The sequence below is a fragment of the Patagioenas fasciata genome, chromosome 1 (assembly GCF_037038585.1).
Source record: "Patagioenas fasciata isolate bPatFas1 chromosome 1, bPatFas1.hap1, whole genome shotgun sequence".
Taxonomy (NCBI): domain Eukaryota; kingdom Metazoa; phylum Chordata; class Aves; order Columbiformes; family Columbidae; genus Patagioenas; species Patagioenas fasciata.
The window spans coordinates 56,097,625-56,120,814 of NC_092520.1; the positions used below are offsets into that span (position 1 = coordinate 56,097,625).

At 41.8% G+C, this 23,190-nt stretch overlaps 1 protein-coding gene across 14 annotated transcripts in view; it reads left to right on the top strand.

Moving 5' to 3' along the window:
* The window catches only part of MBNL2 (muscleblind like splicing regulator 2), a 111,772-nt gene that overhangs the window by 47,789 nt on the left and 40,793 nt on the right, over positions 1–23,190 (top strand). Inside the window, exon 1 of one of the 14 annotated variants that reach the window (XM_071806815.1) lies at positions 2,982–3,111. The exons of 12 other annotated variants lie outside the window; for them this stretch is intronic. The gene's annotated coding sequence lies outside the window, so the exon portion shown is untranslated. Of the gene's footprint in view, positions 1–2,981; positions 3,112–20,558; positions 20,683–23,190 lie in introns of those variants that run through there. One more of the 14 variants, XM_071806828.1, reaches the window with a different exon arrangement.

Here is a 23,190-nt window from a genome sequence, read left to right on the forward strand (position 1 = left end):
AGCCATTATGGTTTTAGAGATGTTGGAATGTTGAAAGCCTGCTGTGAGGTACCCGTCCCACAACAGAAATGCCAGAGGAAATACTGAGTGTCTGTTTCCTTGCACGTTGACGTGTTTCTGTGATGGCTGTGGGTATGCTGTGCCACCCAGGATTAGATGCCTGCAAGGACTTGACTACAACAAAGAAGAAATTAATAATGAGGAAAAGAAACTGTCTTCTCATCCACTTTGACCACGAGCTGTATGGCAAGATGTTGTGAACAAAGCCCCAAAAGCCAGAGAGTCTCAATGTGTGGAAATGCAAATCATTAAGGAATAAAAAGAAAGAAGCAGTCAACCAGTAGAAAACAGCATGGAAATGTATGAGAGGATGTAGGAGCTGTGGTGTAACGTTCCTGTGCCAGCAGAGCCATCCCGCTGCCTGCAGGACATACGTCTCCACAGCATGGCACTGCACAGAGCCACCTCCTCACTGAAAAGTGGCTTGGTGCCATTGCCACAGTGTGAACATGCCATTTTTCATGAAGCGTTACAAGTTTTAAGGCCTTGCTTCCTCTTAAGTTTGTTTGGCTTAAACGAGAGGGAATCCATGCTGCGTGGATGGCTTGGGCTAACAGCCCATCAGGTGTGCTGCTGCAGCCTCCCCTGCATCTGCCATAGGCCAGGCACCTTTAAAACTTTAACAAAACCTGTTTTATTAACTTTTGTTTGAAGTTCAGTTTGGGCCTTGAACATGCTGCAAAAAAGCTATACCTCTGACCGAAAGGATTCATGCACTGCCTTACATGCTGTAAGGAGTGGAGATTACTGAACGCCAGTCTGGTGGCACCTGTGAAGATAATGCAGTAGCTATAAGAAAAGCTCAGTTGTAATTGGGAAGCTGACAGAGCTGCTGGGTCCTTCTCTGTTCACAGTGAGACAAATAAAATCCAGTGTGTCACACACTATGCTAAGACCCAGTGGCTGTTGTCAGACAGTCCTCCCAGCCTCCACCCCCAGCCAAGTGAAAAAACGTAAAAAAGCCAACTTTTTCAGCTACATGTAATATGAAAGTAGAGAGACATACGATGTTTTTCTTTTTCCTAAGAGTGCTTTCTAGATTAGGCCATCACTTTAAAATTAATATGCATTTATTTGCTGTGGTTAGGACCCGAGTGTTTGGGCTTGATTCATTTGCCTGAAGAGAGGCATCTGATACTATCCAAGATGCCCTCCAGTGCTCTTGATGGCTTTCCAGTGAACATGTCAGAGGAGTGTGTCATATCTGCTGGCACCGTGCAGAGGTCCAGGATGTCCCAGGGTGCTCCAAATGGTCCTGCTGATTTCTCTATGGCAACAGAGTGAAGCCCTTCTCGGGAAGCAGCGTCTGCTCTTGTGCTCACTGGAGGCTCTGACGTCAACCGCTTTGAGTAAAAAGGGGGACAATGGCATTTGCCACAGTGATGACCTGGCTGAGAGGAGACCTGGGGTATAGGCCAAACCGAGAAGAAACTGTCTTCTATAGCAGAAAAATGCCCTTGTGGAGACTGGGGACAAACATTTTCAGCATGTACTTTATAATTCACTAGTAATGCTAACAGCCAGTGTAAACTTACTAATTTGAAATAGGTGTGACTCATGTAACTAGGCTCATCCTTTGCTATCTATGACAGGAAAGAAAGTCTTTCTAGGCACAGGGATGTTACGACAGTGAACTCAGTCTATTTAAAATAAAAAGGCAATGTTTCGTAAACTTAAATTGAGCAGCAACCATAACTACTTCTTCATGAAGCTTTTAAAATTAGGAATTAATGAGAAGATGGTCTATGCATTTGAAAAAAAAACACATTAAAGTTAAAACAAAGAAACTCCATTCCTCTGAAGTATAATTCTCCATTACTTCATTTGCAGATGTGAACATATGTCAAGTGCTGTCAGATATCCATATAGTTGGTTTCTGATACAAAATGAGAAAAAAATACTTGCTTTTCAAATATTATCTTAATGGTGATTTTCCTAAGGTAGTGGTTTTATGTGACACATGCCATGAAAATGCAGGCTGCTCCCCAAACACATCTTCCCTGTGTGCTTCGTAGCACTGGTTATACAAAATCTATCATTGTTATTAAAAACAAAGTCATGGGGTTTGTGTGTGCAGCAATGGAGATACTGTGAGCATCTGTAAATTATGGTATTGGAATGAAGGTGATTTTGTGTTTTTGCTGAACATGGCAACGACATTGAAGTTTCAGCCTGTGACTGTCATCAGTATAAATCAATACAAATATTAATTTGCTGCAAACTCTCATTACTTCAGTGAGAGCAGTGTTAGCTGATTAGTATGCATGAACCGGTTTGTGTTCGAAGTGCAGGAAAAGTCTATGGTTCCCTTCTCTAATTGAACCTTCTGGCTATAATTGTTTTTAGCCTGGGTTCTTGAGGAAATGAGGCTCATGCAGTCAGGCTGCCTCTCCCTCTGCCTCCACTGACTTGTGAACCCACTGGCCAATTTCAGTGAAGTCTGACAAAGAGATCATAGTCTCGAGGATAATTAAGTTCCTCCAAGTTTTGTATAACCGAGCAACCAAATGGTGGGTGGAGAAAGAAGGAGAGACCTCTAAACCATCCCAAATGAAAGAAGATGCTCTCAGTGCAGGCAAGAGGAGATACTCAAAATTCAGTTAGCCACAAAGAAGTTGGGTTTTGGGATTTGCGATCAAATGTGTAAAGCCCCTGATGTAATTTGTGCTGGTGCTCACAGCACTCCCCATTTAATGGAACTTAGTGGTCATTGTGCTGAGCAGAGCTACTGCAGAGGACTGCTTACAGTCATTCCCTCTTACCTTTAGCCTTTGCTTACTTGTCAAGCTTGGTTTTCTTTATTTTTTTCTATTTTTTGACCTTTTCAAATAGCAGCTACGTTTTACTGAGTCATTGGTACTTACCTTTACTTTTTTCTCTTCAGGGAGAAGGAAATTCCCATTAGGAATGCTCATCTGGGTCTTATTTGAGATAGGTGTGCAAGGCAGTGAAAGGATCCTGGATAACTGGTGGGGAAGGTGACATCCCTCACTGAAGCTGACTGTTGTATAGAGAGCACCACAGAAATTACAAAAGGCAATAGGAGAGCAGGTATGGAGTGGAGTGAATTATGTGGTTAGAGCTCATCTGGCAGGAGGGAGTTTGCTGTTACCATCTCTGCTGCTAGGTTTCTTGAGACAATTTTCTTTAGATGGCCACTTGATGAAAAAAAGGTGAAAACTGTCGTGGAAGCAGAGGAGGCTACATTTTATGTAAGAACAATATGCCATTTTGTCCTGAGCTCTTAGCATCTCATTTGGTTTTCAGGGCAGCAACCCACAAGGCTCTGCCTGTATCCTGGTGCAGGAGTAAACTGGTCTTTGGCATTACTCAAGGCTGGCCCAAGAGATGTTTGCTCTTTCTTTCTTCCCCCAAACTTGACATTTTTTGCGGTGTAGTTAAGTCCTCCACTGTTCCTATGTAGATGATCTTGTAAACAAATACTACTATAAAAAAGCAGATTTAACCAGCTTTCCCTAAAGCCAACAATACTATCAGCAGGTTTTCCTTTATCAGATATTTCAGCATGCCAGCTGCTACAATGTATGTAATGTCTTTAATGAGCAACGGAGTTTATTATTAGGTAATGGAATAAGGCTGTTCTTTCTAATTAGTTATTTGCCTTTTAGTCCTGAATGTTGCAAAAAGATCCGCTGTGATCTGTGTCAATTGTATCTTGGTGTGCTTTGATTTGCTATAAAGCAGCTGTGCATTGCAGTGATGCACATGAGAATTAGGGGTCCGAAAGCAGCCAGCGAGATTTTATGTGAAATGAGAAATGTTATCACCAGCTAATTAAGTAGCAAGAGAAGGTCAAATAATTCCTAACATATCTGTATACACAGCCATGTTCTATTTAGTGGGTTTACTTACTGATACAGATGTGGAATTATCAAATGTAAAAGCAGTGCAATAAATCAATAAATGTGTAGCTTCTTTAGACACCGAGAAGAAAGAGTGGCAAATGGATGTTTGCTTCAGCTCAACAGACGTTAATTAACTGGTATACCTAACAGGTTTTGTTAATCTGAGCACGCTTGTGATCTTAGACTGCTTTATTGCTTGGAATCACTGCTGAGGTGGCACAGGCCAGTAGTAGATACTGGTGTCCTGCATCCCTGTGGATGCCAGGAGGAGACCACAGAGAGGACAACGTGATTTGGGAAACACTGTGCTGCTTTTCTTAGTGGCATTTTTAAAAATCAAGCAAGCACACATGCTGTTATGCATAATGTGAAGCAAATTTCCCTCAAAACTCTGTTTTCTGTTGTGATGGTAAAAACTAGCAGAGAGTACAGGAATGCCAGTGTTATGAAGATGTTTAGATGGTATTGTGTTGTTCTCTGACTTGACTGTTTAATTCAGACTGACTTGGAGAACAGCGTCATCACACAGAATAAAAATTTCCTATGCAACTACAGACAAAGAAAAATGCTAAAAGACCTTAAGTGATCTGAAGGGAGGGGTGAAACTTACTGATATGGTATCTGCAGGATTGTTGTTAAAATTGATTAGTTTGATTTTTTTTTTGACTTTGCACTTCTTATGTGCATACTGTGTGCAGTTAAAAGCCCAGTTTAAATAGATAACTATGATTTATCAATATAAATACAGTAGCTTTAACATGCTTTCTCTTTCCCAAAGAATCTGAAGGGGAAATGCTTAAATTTCATTTAATTACAATTTCCTATATGTACTATTTTTTTCTGTTTTCTTTATAAGGCTGCAGACCTCTTAAAAATCTGTATAAAGCTTACAGTATTTGTAAATCTTTTCTTAGTTATAGTTCTGTGATGGGTATGGCTTTCTCTAATACCAATCTTAGTGAGTGGTAAATCAAAAGGTATCAATCTTTGTATGTATATTTAAGCACATCTTTGCTTGCAAAATACTTGCATCAGCCCATTTTGAGCTGAAATAATCTTCAGGTTGCAAGTCATGGTAACCACTCATGTCTTTGCAGACCTCTATTGGATAACAGATAACATTGGGTGTTGGAAGATGTTTATTTAAATGGTGGCTTTTGACAGGATGTGCTGTGTCATTTGAGCAAATTGTTTAACATCTTGGTCCCTTTGTTTTTCCCTTTGTGAAAGGTATGTAAATCTGTTGCGGTTTGTGTGTGTGTGTTTGGTTTGGTTTGTTGGTCGGTTGTGGTTGTTGTTGTTGTTGTTTTTTACTTATCCTCTCTTTTTCTTTTAGAAATAGGAGAAACTAATTAGCTGTTCGTTAGTAAGGAGAGACAGCCCTTTCCATTAGACCTGCTAACATAGCTGGGAAAAAACAGGCAAACTGTTGTGCTCACAAGCCCTTCTTTGGGTCATATTTATAGATAATTGTAGAGTGTCTTAGAAATACAGAGCATGCCTGTCAATATTCACTCATCAAAAAAAATAGCATTTTAAAATATCTTAAGGAGACTGCATCTGTAATGGAACTTAATATTCACCTAGGAGTCCATTAATGCATAGATCACATAGATACAGAGAGAGATGCAGAGTATTTAGCGTGTGCTGTGCGCTGGAGTTGGTAGACCCAGGACGTACTGGACAAAGAGTCACTCCGGCAGTGTAATGGCAATTTGCTCATGGGTTCCTTACACCTGAAAAACTGGTAGATTAGGGAGAAGTGATAGAATTAAAAAGACCACATATTGCTTCTGCAGCTCAGAGAAGAGATTCATACCCAAAATTATGGAGGGACCTTTGTCCGCCTCTAGTAGCTTGGTGATTGAAGTGTAAATTGGAATCGGATGCTCAGGGGAAAAACAAGTAATTAATTCAGATCCCCTGGATATAGTACCTAAAGTCGGGTCTCTCCATTTTGAGCTGTTGGTCCAGGTGTTTAAATTTGGGCTCCCCACAGTGGAGGCAGGTCACACGAGAAGCCCCTTGAGCAAGGGACATCTCCTACCACCTCACAGCCTCTGTGGAGAGTGGGTTACAAGTGCTGATTTGCACTGGAAGAGACTAACGTCTGCTCCCGCAGGGAGTGAGACTTCATTTTCAGCTTTTTAAAAAAAATATAGCATGCCAGAGATTCTCAAAACCTGTCAAGCACACAGTATTTTTGTTTTCATGCTAGGGTATCTGCTGAAGCTTGATGTAATTCACTCTGTTAACTTCTGAGTGGGAAAGTCTGCTCTTTTGTTGAGGTTTGCTCTAGCCATCAAAACTGACCCTTGAAAGGCACATGGTAACATCTGAATGCACTATTTCCTCACCTTTTTAAATTTTTGCCTGTAATGCATCTCTCTGGTGTGAACCTGGAGGCTCAAAATTCCGGTGAGGTTGATTGTTTCTTTATTTCATGCATATATATGATATATATTATATATGGGTGTGTGATACCTATTTTATATATAAGTATCCTTCACATCACCTGCTGCACAGCAAAGGTTTTCCCTGAAGCAACCTGCTGCAGTGTTTTATGCTCAGTGCTTGGCTGAGGGAGGAGGGACCTGAGTCCACTTGAGTACTCTGCTTAATCATTGTTGTATTGAGCAAGGACTTCTGGAATTCCTGATACTGTTCCTCTACATGAGCGGGTACCTATTTTATTAATGACAGGTTAGAAAAATAGCTTTTAGGGAGTTGTGGAAGTCAGAGGTTTCCATGCTGTTTTTTATCATAGGATCATTTTGGCTGGAGGAGACCCTCAAGATCATCGGATCCAACCATTAACGTAACACTGTCACTAAACCATGTCCCTAAAAGCCTCATCTATATGTTTTTTAAATGCCTCCAGGGATGGTGACTCCACCACTTCCCTGGGCAGCCTGTTGCAATGCCTGACAACCCTTTCAGTGAAGAATTTTTTCCTAATATCCAATCTAAACCTCCCCTGGCGCAACTTGAGGGAATTTCTTCTTGTCCTATCACTATCATGTGCAGTCACGTCACGTCCTCACTAAAGTTATTTTATAATCTCCATATTAAACGTGGGTGGGGTTTTTTTGGAGTTATTTTTGTTTTCTGCTGTCATCAGAAGTCTTTCCTATAGCTTCACTTCTCTTCTGCTTTCTTCTCATTTCCAGCGTGGATTTATTCACTGCCAGTTTACCTCCATTGAGCCGACTGCCGCGGTTACTCTGCAGTCATGGCATTCCCCTTCCTGCCACCCCTCCCCTGACACCCCAACCTCTCCTGGGACACTCACTGGCAACACACATACCTCAACGTTTGTTTTACTCTTACAAAAAAACTCTACCTCTCTGCTTTTAAGACAGGCTTTCCTTTCCTTGAGTCACCTTGGCAGCCCTCTCCCCTGCTTCTCCACGCTGAATCCATCTTACTTGGGTGTTGGTGACCAGAAGCACATGCAACATTGCAAGTAGAGATTTGCCGTGTGAGAAGAAGCCTTGCCACAGGAGTGTGCTGTGCTTTTCTTAGACAATCCTTGTTCAATGCATCCTTTTCCACGTTTGTGATTGCCTTTTCCATGGTTTGTCACACCAGTGCCTCCACAGTCAGTGGTTGATCAAAGCATCCATGATGTTCTCCTCTGGCACAGCCAGCTCCATCCCCAGGTTGTAGCCAAATACCTTCCTATCTGTGTCTGAACTAAATGGGTGAGGTTCATGTTGCTGGCTAGAAATACTTTGTTCTTTCATACTGTTCTCATTCTCTAGATTTCAAGGTTATCATCTTCTGTCATACCCTGATTCTTCTCTCTTCTCATTGCCAACTGAGTTTGAGTCATCAGCACATTTCATCAGCTTATCTGGAGCTTCTGAAAAACACAGATCTGGTGTCCTGGAGATATGAAGCTTGACAGTGTAATCGAAGTGGCTGGTTTCTGCATCTGTGACTTCATAGCCCCTCCAGCCTATGCTCCCATGGATGACTTGCCAGGATCTGATCCCATATCCAACTAAGCCAGTTGCAAACATCCAGTTGATTTCATGGGGCACTTCACTGTCCCTGAATCTTCTGTACCTTTCTGAGTGCAGCCTGTTTGGCTTGTTTCCAGCGTTGCTGCCTTTATGGTTGTTCCCCTACCTGGGCAAGTAAGTGGAGCAAGTTGCACGCCTTTTTGAGGTGTACACGATTTGAAGCTGTCTTTATAAATCCATCAATTTAAATACTTTGGAAGCTCTCAACTGTGACATCACGACATGAAAACCTAACTGTATGTTTCTCTGAGGACCCTTTTGCAGGAGAAAAGCCATTGACACTCATAATCAAGGGTTCTTAAAAATGATTTAGCTAGTGATGTGCATCAATATGGGTTTACACTGTTTCTGTCTGTGAATAGCGAGATTCTGTGGTGTGTTTTTCTTTTCTTAAAAAAAGGAAACCTGTAAGATTTATCTTTCCCTCAGTTCTCTTTTTATTTTGAAAGGAATGTTTCATGCTTTTGCAAAGGGTGTGTGTGTTGGGCTCTTTGTTTTCTTTTGCATTTTTTTCCCTCTTCTGTCAAAATTCCATCTCTGTTTTCCATCAAGGATATGTGAAAAATATTTTCAATATATATCATTAAATGGTTTCCTTGTTCTTATACTACTCCCTAGGCATGTGCTGCTGACTGCTTTTGGAAACAGGATACTGGACTGGATGGACCTTGGTCTAACACAGTGCAGCTGTTTTTATTTTCTTAAATGCTGAATCATTTGTCAGAAAAAAGTGATTTTTATTTATTTGCTTGTATGCAGCTGCAGTAGCTCTGGAGAAAGGGGGAGTCTGTGGTTTGCTCTTGAGAGTGTGAAGACAAATTCAGAGGTGTACAACAGCTCATCTAAGTAATTACAGAAGTGTTCCTAATTCGAACGTTCTACCAAATGCAGAGGCAATAAAACGTGTAACTTCCAGAACGTCTGGATGTTTAAGGAGGAGAAGAGTGGAGACCCCGAGAGCAGGGAAAGAGGGGGACCTACCCCAGCTTGCCCTCTGGAGCGGAGAAAAGGGATGTCAGAAGGAAACAAAATCTACCCGACTTGGTAGCTGTTGCTGCTCAGGAAGAGGAATAGGAGAGCACTGGGAGTTTTCCAAATTCCATAATAATTTGTCAAAACTGTAGATGGTACATTTCATTAAATAGTCAGTTTAGCAAAACTTTAGAGGCCCGTGACCACAACCTTTCACACATTCTTTTTGAAACGTCTGTATTTTAATATTAATTTCAATCCTTAAATATTTTTTCCTTTTAATATGTAGAATAAGAAACTGTTACTATGGTGTGGATTTTTTGTTTTTTGGTTGGTAGTGGGGTTTTTTGTTTTGTTTTGGTTGGTTGGTTTTGGTTTTGTTTTTTTAAGAAGCAGACATAGAAATGTGAGCTCTCTTGCCTTATAATGTTAATTTATTTTGTACTCCTAATTCATATACCACTGAAGTCAGTAACAGGTTTGTGGAATGCTGCAGGGAGCCCAGACATGGCTGAGAATTATTGAAATATTTTTGTTAATGACATCGGACTAATGAAGGTAGTCTTGCAATGGTAGGCTTAGAGTAAGGTCTTTTAAGATTCCCGGGCATTAATCTTGCTACATGGCCAGATGTAAAGTTGAAAGCTTTCCTGTTTTCTTGGGATTAGGATTTGTATTCGCAGAATTTTTAACCAAATTCTGCGTTTGGACATCAAAGTCAGACTTTACTTTCACTGTACTTGTACCCATTTAGTCATTAGAGCTGATTGTATCATTATGTGCACTATCATCCAGTTTAATTATTTTCCCCAAGATTAGTGGTTTTCCTATACTGGGTTTTTAAAAATATTTTTTAAAAAAATATTTTAAAATTGTTCTTAAAAGGGCTTAGAAATTTTGAAAACCTCGACCCTTCTTTTTGTGTTATAAATTGTCAGAATATTTACAGATACTGGGCTTTGTTGACTTGTTGCTCAGGAGTTAAAGTTGGCTGAATATCTGTCCTAAATACTTCCTGGCTGCTGTACTTGGAACAGCAGTTTTCACTTCTCCGGTGATGGTGAACTAGCCAACAGGCAATATATTTTTATCTGACTCCACTGTCCTTGAAGTACTTTCTTTTTAAGGAATGCCAACATGTATTTTTATTTGAGGTTTAAACAAAGAAAAAATTTAAATTTACGGAATATGAATTTATTTTTTCTAACTATAGGGCAGCTAAAGAGATGTGGGAATATTAGTGTTAGGCTCCCATCTACTTATGAACATGAGCAAAATAAAAGACTGGATGCAGTTGGTTTTGTGTATAATCTACCTTTCCAAAAGGAAGATGATGTGTATCTGAAGACCATTTAATAGGTGCTGATGTATAGCTAATTATTTGAACACACAAGCTCAGGCTGGGCCACCCTATGTTTTGTGGGATCTGCCAGTGCTGAGGGGAGGGGAGCTGGCTTGGGCAGGGTTCTTGGTCATCTTCTCTGCTGAATCCTCGGAGATGGGCCTTGTCTTCTAGTCATCGCTAGCAATCCCACACCTCCCAGTGCAGCTGCTCAGAGCCATCCCAGATAATCCCTCTGCCCGTGTGGGAAGAGGCAGTGGGACTTGGGAGCACTGAATATTGCTGTGGAGTACGGTGTGGTGTCCAACAGCTGAGGGACTCCCCTGTCCTCCATAGACGGCTGGATCCATGGGCCACAGGGCCTGTTTGGGCCATGCACAGGCACCAAGAAATGTCCCAAAATGACTCTTTCATTCCCAGACTGGCAAATGCTTAATTACCAGTACTCCCTGACAGCATTAGGGGGTTTGTGGGGTGGTTTAGAGTGTTGGAGAGCAGTGGTAGCCATCACATTTCCATCATAGAAGGGCTGTCATCATCCTGTTGGCTGCAGAGAGATCTGAAAAATACTTCATTGGATATCTAGAGTCTAGTGTGTGTGTTGGTTTTAATAGCAAGCATAAAAGGTAGATTTAAAGCATTAGAATCACGTTTTAGAGGTCTTCATAGGTTATCAGCTCTTTGTGTGTCTGCAAGAAGTACATGATAAATTGGCAGACAGCTCTTTAATGATATATAATTTGTTGTCTGGTACCCAAATAGCTTAACATTTTCCAACTGTGATCGAATGTATCTGAAATGGTTCAGCTTTACTCTGAGGGACCTTCAGTTCCTCATTAATTCTAGTACTCTGTGAGTAGTTAACAAGTCTGTGGAAGACTTTGTATTTCCAAAAAGCCATGTTTAATTACCTAGTGATTGGTCTTTATGTTGGGGTTTTCGTGAAATGATGAGAAAAAGTTCTTTGGATCAGACTTGCCGGTGTTTTTGCATTGCTTCCCTGTAGTCTTCAAACTGGTAATTCCACTTGTTAAACTGGGTTGGCTTTTGCAATCTCCTTTGTTGTGGGATTCTTCTTTGCTTCCCCCAGTACATTCCAGAAATTGTTTGCTTGCGGGCAACTCTATTTATAAGCTTGTTTCATTTCTTCTTGATGTTTGAAGAGGTTTTTCTTAGCTCTTACCTTTTCTTTGGTTTTGCTATGATATGCTAATCAAGTGTTCCTTAACTAGTTAAAACTGAACACTTTATTTGTTAAATACAAGCATCCAAGAGAATCCTTCAGGCATGTATCCCCATTCTTTATTGTCTCGCTATTTCATTGTTCTCAGGATTATAGCATGGGAAAACTAATAAAGTGTGGTCTACAGTATGGAAGGCGGCTGTACATATGATGAACCATCTATTGAGGCCTCGACACCTTTAAAATTCACTGTGTTTCTTCTTCTCAAAGCAGAGTTGACATTTAAAGCTAATTTGGTGTTCTCTATTCACTGAAACTTTGAGACTGGGACTACTATTGCTGAGAAGAACTCAGATAAATACTTGCTGATGAAACTTGGCTTTTCAGTGTGGGACGGTAAAGTAAAATAAATAAAAAGCCCAGTGACATCTACTGCGAGATACAGTTTTCTTTAAAAATGTTAACAGCACAGCTGTAGTCTTAATGTCAATTTAAGATTAAAAGATGTTTTCCCCATTGCCAGTTTCTTCCTTCCTACTGAAGTTACTTGCCAAGGAAGACTTGAGATTATTTACTATATTCCACATGATCTGCTGTAGGAAGGCAAGATGCTTCTAATCACTCTGCTTTTAAGGTATCTAAAAATCTACAACAGCAAATGGAACTAAATAATTCTAAAGCTAATAATAACGTACTCGGGGAACATTCATGTTTAACTCCTCTCCAAAGCAATCTCTCCATCAGAGGCTACATCTCTAGAGTTATAGAGGTACCCTTATAAAAACTTCCCCTTTTTTTGTTGTTGTTGGTCTGCCTAATATAACCCATACAACCTGAGTGTATGGCTTGCCTACAGATGAGGGGGGATGAGTGCAGTCCTTCCAGCCTCCCACATCTTTTATTTGTGTGCTTGTGATCTGTTTGACAGTGCCTGAGGTCAGACCTTTGCCCTGGTGTGAAGATGCTCCACCATCTGGCTCGTAGGTCTTCCAGAGGATCCCTAATGAGTTTTGCGTTTCCATACTGTGTTTGTGGATACCCTGATACTTGCCCCTACAGAGCAGCTTATGTGCCCCCAAGACTGGCCTGAAGATGTGAGAACATCTTCAAAAGTAGATCTTTCTTTTTGCTTTTGTTCTTTTATTTATTCACTAAGTAGTATAGCATAGGGATATAAGAGCTTGAAGAATGCTGTTTTTGCTTGTGAACAAGCAGTAGGAGGTAGGTGACGGCTTGTAACAGGAGCTGTATCTTTTTGTCATGATTTTACGTTACATTGGGCAAAGAAAGCCTGACTCTAATCTTTCTCTTGCTAACGTGGCACAATAGCTCTTAGTGCTACGTATCCCACTGCTGGTTGAGAGAGAGTCCTCTCTCTGCTGTGCTAGAAATCCATGATTAATATTGCTGGGTACTGTAGGCTGGCTAAAATGGTTATAATATGCTAGCTTTAAATTTGTACAACTGTCTAAACTCCTGACATCTCTCCATCCAGACACCAACTCCCCAGTGATTAAACAAGGGAGCTGGTTAAACCCTGTCTAGATTCTGGTTAGTGATCTCATATTTTGACTATTTCTCCTGATGAATGGTACTCATCCATCACAATTTTTCTTCACTGAAAAGCAGCAGCATGGGAAAAAACACTGATTTGACCGCATAAATACTTCTTTTCCAGACTGTCTGCAATAACAAAGGCTTTTTGAAGAATCTGAATCGTGATTGTTTCAATTATGATTAGCATTTCCTACCATACTACATTTTAACTTGACTATCCTTCACATCAAACTTGATGTGCCATGGCAATTTTGATCACTTTGTGATGTGCATATCAGACAAATAAAAATAGAAAACAGAAAAAAGTTCTTCATGGTTCCTGGATGCGAGAGAACCACCTCTGTGAAAAGCATGAGATCATTATGCATTTTCTTTCCTCCATAAAACTTTGGTTTGGCTTGTGGAGTTTTAGTTTAATATATCCTTCAGCCTTGTGACATTTATAATGAACATTTAAACCAAAGTCCTGCAGTGTAGCTGTGATGAATGATTCTCCCAGGAATGATTAAGACACGGCTCATCCACATCACCAGTCTGGGTGTTGAACCAGGTACCTTCACAAATGCTGCGTGCAGTTTTGAGGTCTTGGTGGTTGTGGTCTTCTCCTTGTTCCTTCTCCAAAGAGGAAAGTTCCCAGTGCTTCTGTTCTCTCCACTCAGGCACAGAGAGGGAGAAGGTCTGTCAGCCACAGGTGGTGTAATCTTTACCTAGAGATTCTCACTCAGTTGTTGCCACTTTGGCATAAAAAGGAGTGATGGAAGCCTTGGCTGTGCCCTCAGCTTCTGATGGCATCCTGCTTCTTCCTTCTACTTGGCACCCAAACAAGGGGAAGCATTTTGAGAAAAAAAAAGATGTTTGATGGGAATCTCCGTCTTGTGACTGCTGCTCAGATAAGGTGCAGGCAGTGAAAACAATTTACCCACAAAGGAAAGCCATAAATTATTTGGTCCTTTGGTTCCTTTTTGCGGGACAGTATTTCAGCCCCTGTGTTAGTTTCTCCCGAGAAACACATGAGAGGGGTGCCAAACCTCTGAAGGCTTCCAGGAGATGGATGGTGAAAGCAGGCGGTTTGTCACTGTTGCAGGGGAACCTGCTTGTCTCCTGTAGACACTTTAAAGGGAAGGAAGAACAAGCGACAAAGGTGGTCCCTTCATCCAAGTGGGTTTGCACGCTTCTCGTAATAGCCTGTCAGTACTTGATGAACTGCTTTTACCTGCTGAGAGTTAGGGTGGGAAGGTATAATCTTCAAAATGCTGAAGAAAATAAATCAGAGAAGTCAATCCTTGTTCAGGTCAAATGGTCGTGACTTTTTTTTCTTTCTGCCTAGATCATTTGGGCTTTGCTGTGACACTGGAAAGCCTTGGTACACTAGTAAATTATTTCTTTTGATGTAATTTGAAATATAAAAAAGAGTTTGCCTTGAAATGATGTTCGGTAACTATTGTGTCTGTGGAGCACATAAGCTGGGATGTGTAATGACCACTTGCACCAAAGTATTTCTGGACAAATGGTCCAGCAGATTTCATTTTTAACACATGACTGAGTATTTTGTTTACAGTCTTTGTGTTTAAATACTTTTATTTCTCCATAAGTGCTTGGAGATCTTGTGATCATTAGCCTTTGGTTGGGCGTGTTGATGAGGCACATTAGTGTTTTATTACCAAGTGTGCCATCATCACCTGGATTCAATCTTGTCCACCATTTTCCAAATAATATCTTCCCTTTCTGTGGTTTGTAAGCCTCTCAAAATACAATTATCTGGGCTGAAACATATGAGTGACTGACTCACAGTGTTTATTTAAAGTTTTGGTGAAACACTTGAACCGTTTTTGAGAAACAGCTGAGACGTAAATACCTTGTTTTTCCTTCTGAAGTGTTTCTTAAAATTAGTTTGATGATGAACTTCATTTCTCATTGTTTACAGCTGAACCTCGAGATCTAGCAGCAGAAGGGTTGCTGTGATATCAGTATTTTGCCTTATGCTGTTCTCATGAAATTTCACCCAAATTTGGTCATTTTGTAAGCGTGAAAACTCTCCATCCTTGTATGCTGAGCAGAGGCTGTGCGCGGGCTGGTGTGCGGATCAGACAGGCTCTGTGTGCACCCAGCTGGCTCCAGACTGAGGACTGAATGCAGCTCTCTCGGCGTTTGCTCCATCTGCTGTCAGGCACTGGTGTGGGGAGGAGGGAAAAGACAATGCCAGTGGTGAGGAAAGGAAGAGGAGAGCTGGGACAAGGTGGGAGTTGGCCCAGGTGAGCTGGGTGGAAGACAAGAGTCGAGGAAAACATGTCAGAGATGTGCTGCTCAGCTAACTTTAGCGCTTGCTGTTTTCCAGCCTTGTATTTTACTCTGCCTTCAGTGAGTGCAGGTCACGGGCAGCTTCCTGTGGAGGGGATCAGGTCCCCATCCAAATGGTGCTTGTGTGGCAGAGGTGACAGGAGGTGGCCTCCTGGTCAGCCGTTCACTAGTCTGCTGGAGACCATTGAGCGAGTCCCTCAAACTGGCATCTTCACCACTAGCCCTTAGGTGGCTGGACTCCCAAAATCCAAGAAAAGTAGGAGTCTAGTGGAGTGCCTGCATGTGCCAAGCAGATGCAATGGTGAAGTGGAAGGAGGGCAGAGGTCTGCAGCCAAAAAAGGCAGGCATTTCTCAGCTCTTGAACCGTATTTGGTCTCAGTTTATACTGTGTGGAGTGGGAGTAATGCTGCTTAGTGTAACAAGAAGACCAATAAATCCATTAATAATTTTAACAAAGCCATTCCTTATGTGATCCTGTAGAGCCAGCCCTATAGATAGACCTAAAAGGAAGTTAATATTTTGCATTCAGGTCAGGAGATAATTATACAGTACTACTACCCACTCACTGTCAGGGTTAAAAGAAATACCATTCAACTGCGTATTCACTGTCTGGGAAAGGAGGTTGTGTAGAATAGATGTGATCATGTAATTGAAGTTGACGTCACCACTTCTACTCATGACACTGACAAAATCAGGTAGCATGGACATTGGAACACACTGAAAATGTTGTGACAGTATTATAGATGACAGGGAGTCCAATATGTGTGCTTCCCTGAAAATGATGGATATATGTGTTGGAAAACCTGGCTGCAGTATTTTAATTTGAGATTAACCTAGGCTTGTATTTAGTCAGCGGTGAATCTGTCTTAAGGAAAAGAAAAATTACCATAGAATCATAGAATGGTTTGGGTTGGAAGGGACCTTAAAGATCATCTAGTTCCAACTGTCCTGCCATGAGCAGGGACATCTTCAACTAGACCAGGTTGCTCAAAGCCCCATCCAGCCTGGCCTGAAACACTCCCAGGGATGGGGCATCCACAGCTTCTCTGGGCAGCCTGTTCCAGTGCCTTACCAGCCTCATGGGGAAGAATTTCTTCCTTATATCTAATCTAAATCTACTCTCTTTCAGTTTAAAGCCATTAGCCCTTGTCCTATCACTACATGCCCTTGTAACAAGTCCCTCTCCAGCTTTCTTATAGGTCCCTTTTAGGTACTAGAAGGCTGCTATAAGGTCTCTCCAGAGCCTTCTCAGGCTTTTCAATCCCAAATCTCTCAGCCTGTCTTCGTGGAAGAGGTGCTCCAGTCCTCTGATCATCATCGTGGCCCTCCTCTGGCCCCTCTTCAACAGGTCCATGTGCCTCTTGTGCTGGGAACTCCAGAACTGGATGCAGGACTCCAGGTGGGGTCTCACCAGAGCAGAGCTGAGGGGAGAATCATCTCCCTCGACCTGCTGGCTACACTGCTTTTGATGCAGCCCAGGATCCAATTGACTTTCTGGGCTGGAAGTGCACATTGGCAGGTCATGTTGAGCTTCTCACCAACCAACACCCCTAGGTCCTTCTCCTCAGGGATGTTCTCAATCCATTCTCCACACAGCCTGTAATTGTGCTTGGGATTGACACAACCCATGTGCAGGACCTTGCACTTGGCCTTGTTCAACTTAATGAGGTCCACACATGCCCACCTCTCAAGCCTGTTAAGGTCCCTCTGGATGGCATCCCTCCCCTCCAGCATGTCGACTGCACCACACAGCTCTGTGTTTTTGGCAAATTTGCTGGGGATACACTCAATCCCACTGTCCATGTCGCCAACAAAGATGTTAAACAGCACTTGTCCCAGTACCAACCCCTAAGGAATGCCACTCCTCACTGGTTTCCACTTGGACATTGAGCTGTTGACCTCAACTCTTTGAGTGCAACCATCCAGCTAATTCCTTATTCATCGAGTGGTCCATCTATTAAATCCTTGTCTCCAATTTAGAGGGAAGCATGTCATACGAGACAGTGTCAAATGGTTTGCACAAGTTCAGATAGATTTTGTCAGTTGCTCTTATCTACCAACGCTGTAACCCTGTCATAGAAGGCCACTAAGTTTGTGAGACACTATTTGCCCTTAGTGAAGCCATGTTGGCTGTCACCAATCACCTCCTTATTTTCTGCCTTATTATCTGATCCTTCAACTGAGTATTGTGAAGGTATAAGCACTCTCAAGATCACAATCACATATTCTAGTACTTAGATGAATATAGTGTTCAAGGAAGGTAATAAAACCTCTTAATGTGTCTTATCTTTTCTCATAGCTGTGATTTAGCTGCCTATTTCTGTAAGCTGCCATTTGAGATAGATGTAACTACTTTATAATTCTTGCTATTTTTGCTAGATCTTCTGGAATCTTCCTAATACCGAGTGGAGGGGGACAGAGAGCCCTTCAGCAATAAGAAAAGGGGTCTTTTTTTGGTTACTGGAATGCCAAGGCTTCATTCTTTCCTCTTCCTTGAATTTCTGGACCTCTTGCCGCCCTCCTCCCTTTATTTTTTAGGCTGATCTAGTTGTTTGGTTCTCTGGATATTTCTCAGTGATAATTCTCATGTCCTGCTGCTTTGGGGCAGGATTCTCCCTGCCCCTCCTGCTGGTAGTGCCAGTTTCCCCATTTCCTGAAGAGGAAAATCTGAGGTGTGTCAGACTTCAACAAAAAATAGGAACTGAAACTTATCACTGATGTTAAGAAACCTGTTCCCAGAAGAGGAGGAGCATGGACTGGGTAGGGGAAAGGCTAGGAAAGGTGCCTGTTTACCTTTTGCTTTTCAGATTGGGCACACTTGGTTGCTCTCTGTACATGGTCCCATAGTGATACAGTGTCTTTTCATCTTGTTTTGATAATTTGTTTGCCCCTTTTCATGCAGTTAGGAATAGTACAGTTGATATTACATGTGATTTTTCTTTGGAAATGCAAATATATTTTCATTTTTTACAAGTTTTTTCTTTAATTTGTGTGGGGTTTTTTTAATGCAGTTCCAAGTACATGGATTTTCTAAAGTACCGAGAAGTTTCTGTATGTTTTCAGTAACTTTCCAGTGAGTTGGGAGCTGGTGTCAGACTCCAGCCCTCGCTGGCTCGTCCCTGGAGCAAAGCTGATGATTTATTAATAACGCAGCTGTGGTTCCGGCGCTGCCGCTGAGGGTGGGTAAACACTCCTTCTCTGCCGAGGAACAAGGCTTTCCACCGCTGCAATTATGTAAGGTGTCCTTGGCCATTTTGTGTATTTAACTTGGCCCTTGCTTTTTGCTTTTGTTTGTCAAGCGATTGGCCAAGAAAGTACGAAATGGCCACGGAGGAAGAGGCCCAGGAAGCCCCAGCCAGACTGGGAGCCCCGGCGCGTTGTTTGGCACACTCATGGGTGCGGAGTGACCCTGCTGGGTTGAAAGTGTCCCTGCAAGGAGTGTCACAGGGCCTTGCCGATGGCAGATCAGGTCACCTCCATAGCAGTTCATGGCTGCTGGGCCTCCAGCTCAGGAGCTGGGGGCTGTGACGCACTGGTGGCCAAGGTGATCAGTTGCTCCTGGTATTATAAGTCCGTCTTTCTCCATAGCACACCACTGGGGTCCCATGAAACATAAGGAGCTTGCCAAATCCTGCCCGTGGGCCTTATCCACGTGATGGGACTCTTCCAAATGATGGGCCTTTTCTAAATCTTTTTTGATTCACAGCAACTCTCAAGTGAAGTATCTTCTGAAGCCTCCCTTGGGCAGGTAGCTTGCTGTAGGAGGCTAACGTGTTTGATTTTACAGAACTCTCCTTCCATTTTGTTCTGATCTGATCGGCCAGGTTCCTCACAGCCGACATGTCTCCTGCTCCTCTTTGATGCTGTGTAACTGATTTTATGTTTTTTTCTGAGGGATGTTAAGATTCCTGTTGCATTGTTGAGGGAACTGTTGTTGGTGTGCCAGCCTGGTCCTTGCTGGGCCATTCACCATTTGTGCTCACAGTGGCAAAGATCTGTACTCAAGACTTGCTCTTTGTTTTATAACCTGCTTGCAGTGGTATGGATGTAGTCCGTGTGCTGAGACATAGTGGCTTTCTTTCACAGGCCATGGAAAGAGAAATAAGGTGTCTCAGGGCTTGGCTGTCAGTTCTGCAGTTATCTTTGCCTACTTTTTCACTGCAAAGTGGTGTTTCCAAACCAAGGCAGTTTAATCTGTCCTGTTTGTGTGAGTAAGCTTGCAGTAAAGTCAGCATATGTCTGCTTGAAGGCTTTTATGGGAATTGTAAAGGAGGTGAGGAAAGAGGTACATCAGGGAGTGGCACCATGCCCATCCTCTTGCTTGCTCTTCTGCTGTTCTTCTGTTATACCACCATTGCCTTTTTTATTGCCAGCTGACCTGCAGTGAAACAACTACCTTCCTTTACAGGCATTACTTCTGGAATGGCTATTTTTGTCTGCTCTTGAAATATTGAGAAAAGTTGAAGAAAATTGCCTCTTTCCAAGCTCTTATCTTCTTTTTTGGTTCAGTTAAGTTAAACTTAATGGTGGGGTATGTTGTTTACCAGCAAAAAAATCCATGTCACCCTCAACCTACCATGTGTTCCCACCTGCAATTTACACAGCTCTCTTCTGTCTTCCATGAAAACACTCAATCCTTGTGATGAGTAGATGCATTAATGTTGCCCAGCCATCAGTTAACTGTGTGTAATGCAGTATAGTGAGACTCCATAAAGGTTTTAGACATTTTTTTATGCAATGCAGGGATCTGTGAATACTTTGGCTTCTCTGAATGGGCAGAGTTGGAGGGTTTCAATCGCTACTCTGCTACTGCAACCCATCCTGAGCCACGTGGCAGGCTGCACCTGGTCCTGCCATGGAAGGAACTCTATGTTTGTTAGAACCTGTGCAAGGTGACCTCACATAGGATCACAAAATCATAGAATAGTTTGGGCTGGAAGGGACTTTCAAGGCTCATCTAGTCCAACCCCCATGCAATGAGCAGAGACATCTTCAACTAGATTAGGTTGCTCAGAGCCCCGTCCAGCCTGGCTTGGAATGTCTCCAGGGATGGGGCATCTACCACCTCTCTGGGCAACCTGGGACAGTGTTTCACCACCCTCATTTTAAAAAATTTCTTCCTCATGTCTAGCCTGAATCTCCCCTCCTTTAACTTGAAACCACTATTCCTTGTCCTATCACAACAGGCCCTGCTAAAAAGTCTGCTTCCATCTTTCTTACAGGCCCCTTTTAGGTACTGAAAGGCCGCAATGAGGTCCCCCTGGAGCCTTCTCTTCTCCAGACTGAACAACCCCAGCTCTCTCAGCCTGTCCTCACAGCAGAGCTGTTCCAGCCTTCTGATCATCTTGGTGGCCTCCTCTGGCCCCTCTCCAACAGGTCCATGTCTTTCCTGTGCTGAGGGCTCCAGAGCTGGACACAGGACTCCAGATGGGGTCTCACCAGAGTGGAGCAGAGGGCCAGAGTCACCTCCCTTGACCTGCTGGCCACACTGCTTTTGATGAGGCCCAGGGTACGATTTGCCATCCTGTGATAAAGTCTCACCACCCATGTAATAGAAAGCAGACATTTGAGGAATTTTAGCTAAATGAGGTCACGCTTCCCTCTGCTTTTTAATTTTCATTCCATAGGGGGTTTCCCCTGTACTAATTGTTGGCTGCCTCTTGTTCCATGTAAGTTGCCTGTATGCGTTAGAGTGAAGATTTATTTCAAGGGTTGTCCACAGTTGCTTGTGATCTATTCATTGATGCTGGTAGCCAAACATGGAGCTAAGGTAAAAATAACTGGTTTAGATTTTCAGTGCCAGTGAGGGGTAAAAATGGGAAAATAAAAAGAAATGGAGCTACATAATTGAGCAAGAAATAATCTTTATTTCCTTATTATTCTTGAATTATTTTTGAGGCAGTAAACACAGAAAGAAAATAAATGGATATTAGTTTAAACTGTTGTTTCTTTGTCTGAATTTTCTTTGATTTATTTGTTAGAGTAATCTCAAGGATGTTTGTCAACTTACAATTTCAAAAGTGCCTTCTTTTTTTTTTGATGTCTGCAATATCTGATTGAGTTCTTTCTCTTCTGAGCAATTTAATATTGAGTATACTTCCCTTGATATTTCAAGGCAAATTATTAAACCATTCTCTATAGCTATCCTGTCCACATTTGTTTGAAAGAGCATCTTGAGAGACTCAGAGTTCTTTGTGCATTGCAAATGTGCTCTTCAATAGAACATTTTGTCTTTTTCCATTTAAATAAATATCTCCTATTAAGTCTTTAGTGTTAAGACTCTTATATCATTTATACATTCTATCTTTCTGTAGGACTTCAATTTTTCTTCAATATTTTTGTATTTTTTATGTCAGTTACAGGCAGTTCTTGTTCTCTACCTTTGTGAATAAAAGGACCATTTTTATTTTACCAGCTTTTAGTTTCTTACAAATAATTGAAACCATTAGAAGAGCAGCTAAGGGGTTTTCTTAGCATGTTGGCTACAGAATCAAGCTGAAGACACTTGAGAATTTTTTGCCTTCTTTTCCTTTTCTACTTTAAAGTAAGAAAGTGAATTTGTCTTCTACATTTTCTTGAAAAGAAGGTGTGTAGGTGCGTATAAATATGTATGCACATTCACTAACTTTGGTGGGTGAACTTGCAATGTGGCTTTAGAAATAGAGAATTAATTTCTCAGCAAAGTTTCTAAGTTGCTTTTGTTGGTGGTTTTTATTTGTTTGTGTGTTTGTTTTGGGTTTGTGTTCCACCCCTCTCCCCACTCCCCAGTAAAACAGATCCAACAGCTGAAATGTTTCAAATGTAGTATAAGAGATGCTTGTGTTTTTTTAAAATACATTTTTTCCTTTAGGTCTTTGTGCTGGTAAGGTATATGACAACAAGTTAAGTTTGAAGCATTTGAACACTCCATCAAAAGCTTAATATTTCTGTTACTAGTACACTTTGGTCTTTTTGAAATTATTTTCCTTTTTTTTGGAAGTGTGTTTCATTTATTAAAACAAACAAACAAAAATTTTGAAGCTTTTTGTATACCTTAAGGAAGAAATACAATGCTAAGTTACATTTTTAAAAATCTATGACTCGTCATTCTTAAGGCTTAACTAAATCCCCTAAGCCCTTGCACATATGCTTAACTCAATGGTCATGTGTAGTCCTACAGATTGTGTGAGATGGTACATATTCATAGCAAGTGCAAAGGAAATACATTAATGGAGGCATGGTATCTGTTTTTCTACTTTCTGAGACAAATTAGGAAGCAGATAGACCTGCACTGGAAAATTGAATTCCCACATTGTGATGCTAGATGGAAAATACTTTTTAACTCAGCCCAAACTGAAGTCCAGTGGTTTTCCGTGAGTGTTGAAAGTACTGCTGGTGGTTGAGCTCTGACACACTAAAATATATAGGGAAATGCATGAATGCAAGTCCTGTAGAACAAGAGGAATCATTCCTCTCTGTGTATGAGCACACAGTGTTTTGATTGGGGTTTTTTTGTTTTTGGTTTTGTGGTTTTTTTTTTCTTTTTGGTGTTTCTGCTTTTGAAAAATAGCATTTGAACTGGATATTCTGGGGTGGTAGAGTTAGTGTGGCTGTCTATGGACAGAAGCAGAAGCTTAAGTATCTCAAAATACCCTGCCCTGCTATTGACTGGCTCTATTTTTAGCCCCAGGGAGCCCGGGATTATTGGAATTGAGAAGCTCCTGATTTATGCAATGGTGAAACTGTCAAATTGATTGGGTCAGGCCACACACGTTCCCAACCAGAATTCACTGAGGGGGCTGCTGAGGAGGAACACCGAAGGAGAAGAAGCAGTTTCTGCTCTTGTCAGAAACTCTGCCGGAGGAGTATTTAGGGCTCAGGTACCTCCGCAGCTGCTGACACTGC